The 13,739-nt window shown below is 32.9% G+C and overlaps 1 long non-coding RNA gene across 1 annotated transcript; it reads left to right on the plus strand.

Annotated features, from left to right (window-relative positions):
* Positions 1 to 484: 484 nt before the first annotated feature.
* On the plus strand, positions 485 to 1,438 carry LOC131632152 (uncharacterized). Its single transcript, XR_009292917.1, has 3 exons — positions 485 to 588; positions 776 to 888; positions 1,036 to 1,438. It is a non-coding gene; the product is annotated as an uncharacterized LOC131632152 (long non-coding RNA).
* Positions 1,439 to 13,739: the final 12,301 nt, after the last annotated feature.

Here is a 13,739-nt window from a genome sequence, read left to right on the forward strand (position 1 = left end):
CACTTCTCTTCATTCGTACCCCTCTCACCTCAATTTAAATTAACCTAGACCACCGACTCGTAATCGGCCACTCCACGTCTCTTCATTCCTACCCCTCTCACCCCTATTTAAATTAACATAGATCATCAATATGTAATCAGCCGCTCCATGTCTTAATCGACACTACCTTCAATTATGTATCTCGAGATTAATCGTTTAGAAGCTTTTGCAAGTTAGTCTTAGCCTGATTTATGTTTAATTTTTATTTCACCTCACTCAAAAAATTAATTGTTTAGAATCTTTTGCAGTTACTATTAGCCCAATTTATATTTGATTTTTATATCGCATAACGCAACGAATGACTTCTCCAAACCATTGTCACTTGTGCAAATACTATTAAGTCATAAGGTAAGCACCACATTTTTTTATTGATTTTGTTATGCTTACATCAATTTAATTGAATTTTCAATGGAGTTTGATTGTTCTAATAACCTATTCAATTAACAGGAGTTTTCCATCGCCCTCGACTAGCTACTTTGAGGCTAATCACTTAGAATCATTTGCAACCTACCTTCGGTGTTGTTTATTCTAATATTATCTAACTATGAGGTACACATTGCAATCGTTTTTTACTTAATTTGTTATGCTTACAACAATTTAATTGAAATTTCAAAGTTTGATTGTTCTTATAAAGTCTCGATGATAAACTCTAAAATTTATGAATCCCCAATTAATGACCTATTGAATTCACACAAATTTTACACTTCAGATGCTAATCTCTTTGAATCTTTTGCAGCCTGCTCTTGGCTCAATCTATGATTGATTTTTGCATCTTGTAAGGAATTGATTGTCTTCTTCAAATCCAAAACTTCAGTATTTCTTGTGCTTATACTATCAAACCATCATAAGGTACGCACCACAAGTTTACTTTCTGGTTTATTATGTTTACATCAATTAAATTGAGCTTTTAATGGAGTTTGATTGTTCTTATTAAATCTTCGTCATAAACATTAAAATTTATGAATCTCCAGTTAATGACTTATTTAATTCATACAGATTTGGTTTCACTCTGACAAGTAAAATATTGTCATTGTAACCGGCCTAGTGTTTGTAAGATTCAGAAGAAGCACCCAGAGTCCATCAATGTTGTAACTTGCAAGTGCATTCTATTGATGTAACTTGCAAGTGCATTCTAAGAAGGAAGTGAATGTGAATATGAGCTGCAGAAGTTCAGCAACTGAGTTACCTCTTTTGTCCCAAAAGATTGAACAACATGAGCATTACCAAAGCGTGCAGCGTTTGTCAAATTCAGAAGAAGCACCCGGTAGTGATATGAAAATATTCAGAAAGATACTGACATTTGCTTCATCCACCCAGAAGCTTAATTTAAGTGTAAAGGAAAATGAAGAAAATGATACCCATTATCCGAAGTTAAACATTGTCTCATCTAGAAGAGGCAGTGTTTGAATTCGGGTGATGTGTACCATTTTCATCATTTCCCTTTACACTTAAATTAAGCTTCTGGGTGGATGAGGGAATGGTCAAGATCTTCCCGAATATTTTCACATCATTTCTCGGTGCTTCTTCTGAATCTGACAAACACTGCACGCTTTTGTAATGCTCGTGTTGTTCAATCTTTTGGGACAAAAGAGGCAACTCCGTTGCTGAACTGCTGCAGCTCATATTCACATTCAGTTCCTTCTCAGAATGCACTTGCATATTACAGCACTGATGGACTCTGGCAGCCTCAACATGGTCCAACAAATTACCAGGATTACAAAGCTGGTAGCCAAGATTTGCATTTGTAAGAGGACCCCTCTGATGATCCAGAGAATGGGGGTTTTTCAAGGCGTGATTGGGGCTCATTTCCAGCATCAACAGTCAATCTTGAACAAGAAACTTCAGTAGATGATAGTGACGTATTCACCAAAGTGCTTGTATCGTTCAATTGAACTTCAACATCTGTATCAGCTTCATCTTTATCAACTAGACGTATTGTTGAACCCTCCAATTCATTTCCCTGTTGGCCAGAAGAAACATCAGAAACCAGTCTACCATCACCAACAGAAATAGGGTAGCATGATTCAATTATCTCCATACCAGACACCAATTTTGTACCTGCAATTCCCCCTTCGCATGGTTCATCTTGAGCCCGCACTGAGCCAGACCTCTCAGAATCATACAAGACACCTACATTACCATCACTGTCCAGGTTAGACTCACCCCCAATAACACATGCATTAGTTTCTTCTGATTCATCCAAGTCAGCTGACATGTTGCTAGCTTTTACAGGATTGGATTCATCATGATACATGTTCGTATCAGCTGCTGGCTGGTCCGCGCCAGTTTTAGAGCCTGACGTATCAGAGCCATCGGCTGAACCTGTCTCTACAATGCATGCAATATCTGTGTCACTCCTGCCACCATCCACATCATCATCCCCCAATGATCCAACATTATCAGGTCTGTGACCCAAGAGATTAAATCTGAGACGTTTCTGAGTCTTGCTAAAAAAGACTTTGCAATGGTATCGGGATCTTGTTCCGACACACTGCAATCATTGCAAAATCCTTTCCAAAGGATGATACAGCATGAAGAAAGGCCGCCTTCTCCATATCTGTCCAATCAGTAAGATCAACTTCACCACAGCTCTCATCCGAACAAGTTTCATGATCAATAGTTTGAGTAATTTCTGGCGTCGGAGGTGGTTTGCGTAGTGGCTTTGCTTTCACGCACTTCCTGACCCTTTTGCCTCTGATGATCCTGACTGAATACTTCACTACCATCTACTGAAGTTTCTTGTTCAAGATTGACTGTTGATGCTGGAAATGAGCCCCAACCACGCCTTGAAAAACCTCCATTCTCAGGATCATCAGAGGGTCCTCTTACAAATGCAAATCTTGGCTACCAGCTTTGTAATCCTGGTAATTTGTTGGACCATGTTGAGGCTGCCAGAGTCCATCAGTGCTGTAATATGCAAGTGCATTCTGAGAAGGAACTGAATGTGAATATGAGCTGCAGCAGTTCAGCAACGGAGTTGCCTCTTTTGTCCCAAAAGATTGAACAACACGAGCATTACAAAAGCGTGCAGTGTTTGTCAGATTCAGAAGAAGCACCGAGAAATGATGTGAAAATATTCGGGAAGATCTTGACCATTCCCTCATCCACCCAGAAGCTTAATTTAAGTGTAAAGGGAAATGATGAAAATGGTACACATCACCCGAATTCAAACACTGCCTCTTCTAAATGACTGTCAGGAACTTGTTGCCTCAGATAAAACAGAACCACATATACTAGTTAACACATCAGCTGCAACAGTCTCTCTTTCATCTTGAGGAACTTCAAAAAATTTCAGCCTATTAGACATGTTATATCCCCTCCAAAGAGCACGCCCTGAACCCATTCTCCGATTTCTTGCAATGTCATGTGCCATCACTGAAGCTGCACTCAAGATATCAAGTGGAGAAATATTTGGCATCAAGTCAGTTTTGGCTTTATAAAACTTCCTGAGCTTGTCGTCATCTTTTTTCTTTATTTTTTCAAAATAATCAGACTTGTGATTTTTGTAGTAGAATTCAACACAGTCTGCCGTCGTCTTGTGGTCAAGGAATGTAGCTATTTTCCGAAAATCTTTTCCAAAGGAAGAAAATTTCTTCAAGAAAATACCTCTCTCTTCTGAAGTCCAAGGGTTTATCATGGCTCTTTATTTCTCAGTAGCCAATGGATCTTCAACCAGCCCATTACTAGATGAAAATGTTAAATTCATTTTGTCATTTTGATCCAAAATTAATGCTGGCATCTTTAACGTGCTTCTGTGAATTTCGTGTTTGGATTCTGAAAGTAGTTGGCTTGTATACTTAATCAACTCAGATGTTGGAACCAACATTTGTTGGTTTCCTGCTGCAAATATAGACAAAATAAGATTTACATTAATTATCACAAAGCAAACCTAAATTAATACAGAGCTACTATGAACAATAAATGTCACAATTCATAAAATGAAGAGGTTATGCATATGTGTTAAGCATATATATAATGACAAACTTTCCCTTCAATAGGATCTTATGAGTCGTGTTACCATTATTTCGTGTTAAATAAATAAATGTAAATGCTAAAATTACTGACTAATAGACATAAACCTCACATGATATTAATATGATGACGTAATAATTTACAAGCATGTCAATTACTTAACCTGGTTAATGCCTAATACAAAACTAAGTAAAACTAAATGAGAAATATGTTGATTGTTATCATGCAAAGTCCTAATTTTTGTTTTTGATGTCACCGGAAGATTAAGCGCATGTTTGGATTGGCAGTGGAATTGTCAGAATCACAGTGAGCTACCATGATTTTGGAAAAAGCTAATAACTAGGCCATACAAACTCAATAACCATTTTCTGTATTGAATGCTAGTATTACTAGATGAAGTTCGCTAAATGGATGAAAGGCACCAAGCACCTAAAGCCTTATGAAACTATGGCAGAGCATAATGTCGTAGTTGGCTAAATACGTTAAAAGAAAACAATAATAATAACAATCGAAGTTGTTTCCCATTAGGTAAGATTGCATACAAGAATTAAATAATGACAGCAACAAATCTATGAGACAAAAAACACATCAAAATCAATGCAAATGTGACAGTCATAAAGAATAATATTCATACCTGGGAAGGGAAAACGAAAAGAAATAGAAGACCGCTTCTTGGTTTTGCTGATTTTGATACATAACTTCTCCCTTCTATTATATCTTAGAACATGTTTGGAAAAGTGAGAAATCGCGGTGATACCGCAAGTACCAAAGAACCGAAATTGGACGTGTAACCAAACATGCCATCAGTTGAAAAGTAGAATAGAACTGCTTCGGAACCACTTAGCATTCCGTTAAAAAGGAGATTTATTTTTGCTGATGTTTTAAATTGAATAACATGTAGATTGAATTTTAGAGGAGTGCAAGAAATATTTTCTTTTGAATACTCTCTCACAGTCATGAGAGATGTTTATATGGATCTCACTACTTTATGTTGTAGGTCTTGTTCCTAAAAACGTGGGACTCATGAATTTCAGAGTAAGAGTTAGAAGAAATAGAGTGTTTATAGCACTCTTGTTTAATTTTTAAAAAAGTTGGATTACATTTTAATACATAAATTTAGAGGGTTGTTCTTCCCACAACCTTTAACCTTTAGTGGTGAACAACCACCCTTGTGAAATTCCAAAATTCCCTTTGTGCAATTTGGATTTCAAAGTTTGGACACGTCTATTACGCACCAATTCACATTATTAGTGGCCCATCTTTATTTTGCCAATAATCTAAACTTAGTCACAGATATTCTAAATCTGAAGTTTGCTTCAAATGTTCTTTGTGAAGCATGCTAGAAAGACAAATTTTCTAAAACATCTTTTGTAGCGAAGAATGTTGTTTCCACCTCTAGGTCTCTAGAACTCTTGCATATTGATTTGTTTGGACCAGTCAAAACAGCCTTAGTAAGTGGCAAGAAATATGGATTAGTCATTGTAGATGTCTACAGCAGATGGACACGGGTAAAATTCTTAAGACACAATGATAAGTCACATTTTATATTTACTACCTTCGATTCAAAAGTGCAAAAAAAAAAAAAAAAACTCTTGAAGCTTTTGGATGATGATCATTATGTATTTAGGTACAGCGTTTATAAGGATTGAGAAATCATTCGAGATATATTTTGGACTCATCTTGATTCCAGTAAGTTGTTCAACACTTTTTCAACATATAAGACCAACAAGCAAACTTCTACTTCTGAAAATTGTTGGTGTTACTTTTACCAAGACGACTTTATCAGTTGGGTTTGCATTTTTAGAAAATGAAAAAGAGTACAATATTACTTGGGTTTTGGAAGTGTGTCCTATTATGTTGAAATACCAAGAAAATATGTCACGGTTCATTATCACTGATCGCGATACCGCATTAATGAATTTGGTTGCAAAGGTGTTTTCTACATATTATGCATTATTTTGTAGGTATCACATAAAAAATATGAGAAGTAGACTTAAGCTCGCGGTAGGGAACAAAAAAAATCAAGGGTGAAGATGGAAAAATGGTTAAAGCTGGTGTGAAATTGGAAAGCATAATGGATGTATGGAATCCAAACTAGAGAACCTCTTGTGATGCTCAGACAATCGAAGAGTTGCGAAGCTCAATTATCAGTATCCCTCATTCGACAATGAAGGGAAAATATAGTTCAGCAAGTTTAAGCTGAAGACATATGGAGATTAACAGTTATGTAAGGTACATGTTGGTGTAAGCCCTAGAGGCCAATACTTTTGGTACTTGTATCGAATTATTTATTAATAATAAAAGATATTTCTTATGTTTGTTTTTCCAAAATAATAAAGTCCCTAGAATAGTTAGTCTGTTTAATGAGATGTTAAGTGCAACTTAATCTTGAGATCTCATTAAACATAAGGACATTATTCTAAAAGTATCCATAGTCGAGCTTTATTATGAAGCTGTATAACATTAAAGCATCAAGACTATTATGAGGATAGACTGATGATCACATCTCATGGATCATGGATAAGGAGTTATCAAGTCTTGACATAGGTATAAATATTAGGAGTGATATTTATACTGGATTGACCCGCTATGAGAATACTACATAGAATGTTATGCAAAGTGTCATAAGTTATTTTCTTGGTGAAAAGTGTTGTATACCACGCTTCGACCTGAAACCACTATGGACCCTAGACGTAGAGTCAAGTGCTTTATTGCTGACTAAACGTTGTTTGTAACTGAATGACCATAAAGACAATTGATGGGTACTTCACAAAGCATGTTGAGAGACATGAGTGACCTAGATGGAATTTGTCCATCCTGCATAATAGAATAAATGTCTAAGGGCCCAATATTGAACTGGACAAAGGTGACACGGTCTATGCCTTGTGTTCAATATAGACATAAAGGCAAAAGGTTAATTGTACACACAAGCATTATCACGGAAAGGTTTTTTGTCAAATCACATGATATTTTCGTGATTTGGGTAGCAATGATGTGTTTCTAGATACCGCTCACTGTTTATTATGTTAAATGTGTGATTAAATATAATTGCTAACGTCGCGAAAACCTACAGGGTCACACACATAAGGATAGGTTGATGAGAGACGAAGTAAATAAGGAACATCGTAAGGTACGGTGTACTTAAGTGAATTTGGAATGTGGTAAGGTGCCACGCGTTTAAGTGATATATGGCTTAATTGGGCTTTTAGCTTGCAGCCTTATTTGGGATTTTAGCTTGTAGCCCACGCAAGTGGTTCTATAAATAGAACCCTTGTGCTGAAGCATTTCACTTGATGAAAATTCAGTAAAAGAAACCCTAGACGTATTTTCTTCTCTCTCATTCAAAGTCTTCATTCAGATCAGCTAGCACTGAGACTGAAGGGAACTGTTCGTGTGGACTGAGTAGAGGGGTTGTTTTTCATCAACGCTCGTGATCTCTCCTTCGATTCGGCATCAAAGGTTTCAATCGCCACAAGAGGTAACGATTTCTATCAATGATCATGCCCATTCGTAAGGATCACTAAAAGAAAATATTAATTTTTGCTACGTTTTGTGATGCAATTTTCCTTCAGTACATTTCTCTATTACAAAACAAAGGGTCTGAGGTCTGATTAAGGTAGATGTGGCTGTTGCGAGATCGACCGACAATTTTTTACTGTTATAAAGTAAATACCTTCATTATTTAGTAGTAGTTTTTTAAAAATACATGAGGTAATTTAGTGGATTTTTTCTTTAAAAAAACCACAAAATCCTTTAAAATCTTCCAATAGTATATTTTTATGTTTTAAAACAAATAAGTTAAATATCAGAGGTTATTTAATTTAGGGTTTTCGGAAACTTCAACAAAAGTCTTTTGGAAAAATTAAAATTGAAATTTAAAAATTTTGAGATGAGTAAAGGGTGGATTTGAGTTTTTTTTTCAATTTATTTTATTTAGAGAAAGAGACAACATGAATGCAAAGTCATTCATAGAAGATGACATGCAGAGAATAAATAGTTTTGAAGCAATCTCAAGTTTGTATCAAAAGGTTACATAAATGGTGGGAACATATGTTATTGGGAAGCCATGGATATTTGTTGGAGGATCCAAGAGTGTTACCTCAGATTTCAAAAGTGTAATGAAAGTTGACAAGTCTTTGACAAGGAAGAAGATTTGGGTAGTTAGATGTGTTCAGCGGCATCAACGCACTGTCATAAAGCTTCATTTATGCTTTTAAGAGTTTAGAGGGAGAAAGAGAATAAGAATGACTCGCGTCACATTCTCGTTTATTAAACTTGTCCTAAATCCTAATTACAGAAAGTGGTGTCTAGGATGGTCCACCAGAGAGAAAATTGTGGTTCCAATGCCCCACCCAACCTAAGGACTAAACTTGGAAGTTAAAATCATCCTTCTTTTTCCCCTTTATTCAACCCAGTCAAGAAAGAAAATAAATACTCATCAGAGTTTTAGCAACCACCAAGTAATATTTAACCAGCAAAATCATTTTTTTAATTGGCAATGATGGGTTAAGGGACCCTTGCCAAAATGGAAATTGCCCATAAATATTTTCAGAAACTATTCAAGAATTCCTATAGAATACAACAACAACATGGGTGCTGACATATTAAAATTATCATCTTAAACACCTATTACATTGCTTAAATAAATCATGCTTAAGAGAAGCTATTATACATTACACTACTGCAACTGAACACATCTAAATATCCAAATCTTCTTCCCTAGCATCAGTTCCCACCATATTTCTAACCTGCTGGTGCAAACTTGAGATAGTTCTAAAACCATTTCTTCTCTGCAGGTTATCTTCTAATAGTGGCGGTATGTTCATAGTGTCCCTTTCTCTAAATTCATGACAACCAAGCACACCATTGCTTCCGTTGACTTCTCCAGTTGTAAAAGTGGAAGCTCCATCTGGATGTTGTTTATCACTATTGACCAATGCCTGCACTGACTTTTGCTCTAATCTGGAAGGAGTAGAATAACTACCAAATGCAGCAGGATATTTCGCAAGCAAAATGGCAGAGTCAGGGAGTGATGGGAAATCATGCTGAATTTTGTTCCCATTGATATAACTTACAATAGGAACATTTTCAATGACCTGGCAGTCATTAAGATCAACCTCCAAAACACCTATTTTCCCATTAGCATCAACATGGCTGGTTAATTTCAAACTAGACGAAGCAATGTTTAACTTCGGGTGATGGGTACCATTTTATTCATTTCCCTTTACACTAAAATTAGGCTTCTGGGTGGATGAAGGAATGGTCCGTATCTTCTCGAATATTCTTACGTCATTTATGGGTGCTCCTTTGAATCTGACAAACACCAGACACTTCGGGACAAAAGTGGCAACTCAGTTGCTGAACAGAACAGCTGCAACTCATAATTTGTATTTAATTTCACCATAGAAAGATAGTTAATTTTTTTCTCTTATATTTTGGGACAAGAAAAATATGTTTTTTTCTCTTATAATTTGGGACGGAGGGAGTATGTTATCAAACACAAATATTTATCCGGTATCTTATTTACATTTGTTGAAGGAAAATAATTTTTGTGTTGATTTAATATATATCAATTAAAGATATTTGTCCAATATTTTTTATTGTAACTATTTTGTATATTATCAAACACAAATATTTATTCCGTATTTTATTTATACTTATCTATGAAAAATATTTTTTGTGTTTATTTAATATTTATCAATCAAAGATATTTGTCCAATATTTTTTAATGTAACAATGGCAACTTTTTATTTCATACTTTTTTTATATTTATTTGTTAAAATATTTGTCTCTTATTTTTTATATAATTGATAAAAAAAATTCTCATCTTTTTGTATAAGAATCAATGACATATATTTGACTCACTTTTTTTATATATCAACAATAAATATGTGTCTCGTATATTTTATTTTATTAGCAAAAAAAAAATATGTGCCACATAATTTTTATATATCCTTGATAAATATTTATATCGGATTTCTAATAAAATTATCAATGACAAGTATTTGTTTCCTTTTGTTTATATTAATCAATAACAATTATTTATTATGTATTTGATTTTGATGGATGACACACATTGGAGTGAAATTTATTGGTGAAAAGTGACTTTTAATGTTCAAGTGAATTAATGAGTGTTTTAGAAAAATTAAAAAAGTGAAATACTATGTTAGAAACAAAGAAATATAAAAGTTTATTTGTGAATGTAGTGGCGACTAATTTTTTAAGTCTATATAACACTTTACTTAATACATTATTATAACTTTTTATAATTTTTATCTACAAAATATTAAAACAATTAAATTTAACTATTTAATTAGTAAAAAATATATCTTTTAAAATGTGCTGTTCGAGAAAGAATTTTTAATGAAATGAAGCAAATATTAACAAACAGGTTTTAATAATAATTTGAAGTTATTATATTATAATTATAATTATTTATATTTTAAAAAAAATGATTTTAACTTATTACTTCCTCCGTTCCTTTTTAAGTGTCGTTTTAGAAGAATTTTTTTTTCTATTTAAGTGTTGTTTTTATAGTTTAATGTATAATTTGCAATTATATCATTACTTTTTCAATAATTCTACTTCACATTTTTTTTAAATTAATTATTTTCTCAATTAGTTATTGAAAAAAGAGAGAGTGTATGATTGAATTTATTTAGAAAGAGAAAATAAATGTGGATATAATGGGAAAAATAACTCTAACAATCAACTATCTTGGTTGAAGAGTTTTATATTAAAATGACACTTAAAAAAGAACGGATGGAGTACTTAATGTCAAACAAATTTTTATCCCGTATAAATAATATATGTCAACAAATTCTATAAAAACGATTTTCTTAATAACTGTTATGGACTGGGCCGACACTCGACTCAATACACGACCCAAGGTCCAGTCTGAGGCTATCAGTTGAAAGGCCCAAAAGAACACCTGCCCGACAGACGAGGTCCGGGAGGCTAATCGAGCAGTAGCTGTTGTACAAAGGTGTTCCTTCTTGTCTCTCGAGCAGATACCTTCCTCGTACATGTTGATGATAACCCCTCCTCGTATGGTTGGTCATCAATGTCCCTCTGAACCCTACGGAGTCATCCTATCCCGAGAAGACCGCGTCTCCCACTTCTAGGTATTTCGGGGCAATTGAACCAGGTTAGAGACCACATGATGGCCTCCACTGCACATGTAGAACCTGGCAGACTCCCTTTTGGGTCTGCACTAGAGGCCCAGTATAGAGACTTTGGCCCAGCGTTGGGGTCTATAAATACCCTTTTTCACTAAAGGGTCAGGTATTCATTAATTCCTACTTTTACTCTCTGTATTTGTAATCTGTTTACTATCTTTCTCACTTTAGCATTGGAGTACCTTACAGGTACACCCCCTTCTCTTAAAAGTCCAACAAATTGCAGGCCATGACAATCCATTTTTATCAGGTTCAATCAATAACATTAAAATATTATAGTTAATGTGTATTATAAATGTTCTCATTTTAGTATTAACGTTATTAAAAATATTAAAATTTCTTAATTTTAATGATTTTTTTAATTTACAATAATTATTATTATTTTGATAAGATATAATAATTATTAATTAAATCATTTATAAACAATTTAATAAATTAATTAAATGCGACAAAAATATAATATTATTAAGTTAATATTATGGGAAATAAAATGTAAAATACCATTTTAAAAAAACAATGTGTTGTAACGAAAATTTAATTTTAAATATTCTAATTGGACATAATACTTTTTTACAAGATATTATGAAATTAGGGTTAACTATGTTTTTTGTCCCTATAAAATTACCAAATTTTGTTTTTAGTCCCTTTTAAAAAAATGACATTCATGAACCAAAGCCTTGGAATGAAGAACTGGGTTGGTTGATACAAAATTGCAAGGGAAAATCTGTTTGAGATGAGTTGCTTAAAGTGGCCATGACAGAAACCATTTACGGAGTGTTGAATTATAGGAACTGTTTCATTTACGGGGTGTTGAATTATATGAACTGTGTTAGTTTTGGGATAGTCATAGATAGCACTACGATAGGGGTCGGTATTATAGATAAGCTAGTTTATCGAGGTTGGGATAAATTGAAGCTTAGAGCTCATATGGCCCATTTGATGATGTAGTCTTTGTTGGGTGGCTCGACCCTAAGGGGTCGCTTTTGTACTGATTGGTTTTTTGAATTAATACATCATTTATTTGATTAAAAAAATGAAATATTTGAATTTTTTTATAGACATGTTTAAAACGTTATAAAAAGTTCCTCGAAAAAAATAAACTCAAAATTTGATTTTTAAATCGAGATTTGCATTACTTTTATCATTATCTTTTGAAATTTAAAAAATTCATATTTAATTCTTCTCATTTAAAGAAATTATATAATTTGGTAAAGAAATACTTTATAGTATTCTAAGCACGTATGAAAAATATTATTCAAAATTTTAAAAGTTTAAAGGTGATTAAAATTTTTTTAAAATTTTAAAAAATAACAAGGACTAAAAATGCATACATAAAACTTTTATAGGACTAAAATATATCATTTTTTAAATAGGGACTAAATATGAAATTTGAGTTATTTATAGAGACCAAAAATATACTTAACTCTTAAATTAATTAATACACCAAAAGCTATGAAATTATTAATTTTATTTTTTTGTTTAAAATAAAAAAAAACAATGTGTTACAACTAAAAATCATGATAAAATGATAGGAAAGTCTATTTGATGGTAATGTGTTTTTTTAAATCTACAGGAGAAGTGTTACTATTGAGAAAGACTTGCATGGATACGAACATAAATCATGAGTGTTAGGAACAACCAATAAGAAAAGAGAGAATTTTAAATTTATTTAAAATTTAATTTCTTTTTTAATTGGATTCATGGGGTGGTTGTGATTGAGTAGGAGAGAGAAAAAAATATTTTTATTTTTTAATTAATAAAAAATTGTGATTGGTTGTTTGTATAGTCACCTATTATGTTTGTGCTCATGCAAGTATTTTTCGTTACTATTGGGGGGTATCACGTACAAATGAGTGTAAGATAAAATTCTCTCAATAGCGTGTCACCCACATTGATATATTCGGACAATTCCACACAAATTCTAAATGTTTAATTTGTTTTGAAAAATCCAAAATATTTAATTTTATCTTTATAATTTCATTTTATTTTTGTTAAAAGAGTATTTTTGGTCATCTTTTACCATATGTAAGGGTGTCATGTTAAAATATAGGAATGTCAAGTACAATTCCCGTAACCTCATGAAGGACTATTTTCATTGGGCTTCATATAGATGTAGTCGACTCAAACTTATTTAAAAAAATAATAATAAGATTTTTTTTTTCTTTTTAATAACATTTATTCTTATCTTATTTCTTTCTGCAATTAAAAATTTTATTGCAACTTCTTTCTAGATATTCTTTTTAATTTGATATTAAAATTTATAATTTTATATTAAGTAAATTCATAAAAGAAACCATTAACAATGAAAAAATCAACCCATAATTATTTGATTTTTTCTTTTTTTAACATCGCTTTTATATTATTATCATATTTTCTTAACTCATAAGATATTTCTTACTTAACTAGTAAGATATCTCCCGCTTAACTCGTAAGATATCTCACTTGTCTGCCTATATACTTTGTCGTCATGCATTGTCATCTCTTCATACCTACCCCTCTCACCCCTATTTAAACTAACTTAGACCATCAACTCATAATCGACCACTCCAC

Source organism: Vicia villosa, unplaced genomic scaffold (genome assembly GCF_029867415.1).
Source record: "Vicia villosa cultivar HV-30 ecotype Madison, WI unplaced genomic scaffold, Vvil1.0 ctg.000911F_1_1, whole genome shotgun sequence".
NCBI classification, from domain to species: domain Eukaryota; kingdom Viridiplantae; phylum Streptophyta; class Magnoliopsida; order Fabales; family Fabaceae; genus Vicia; species Vicia villosa.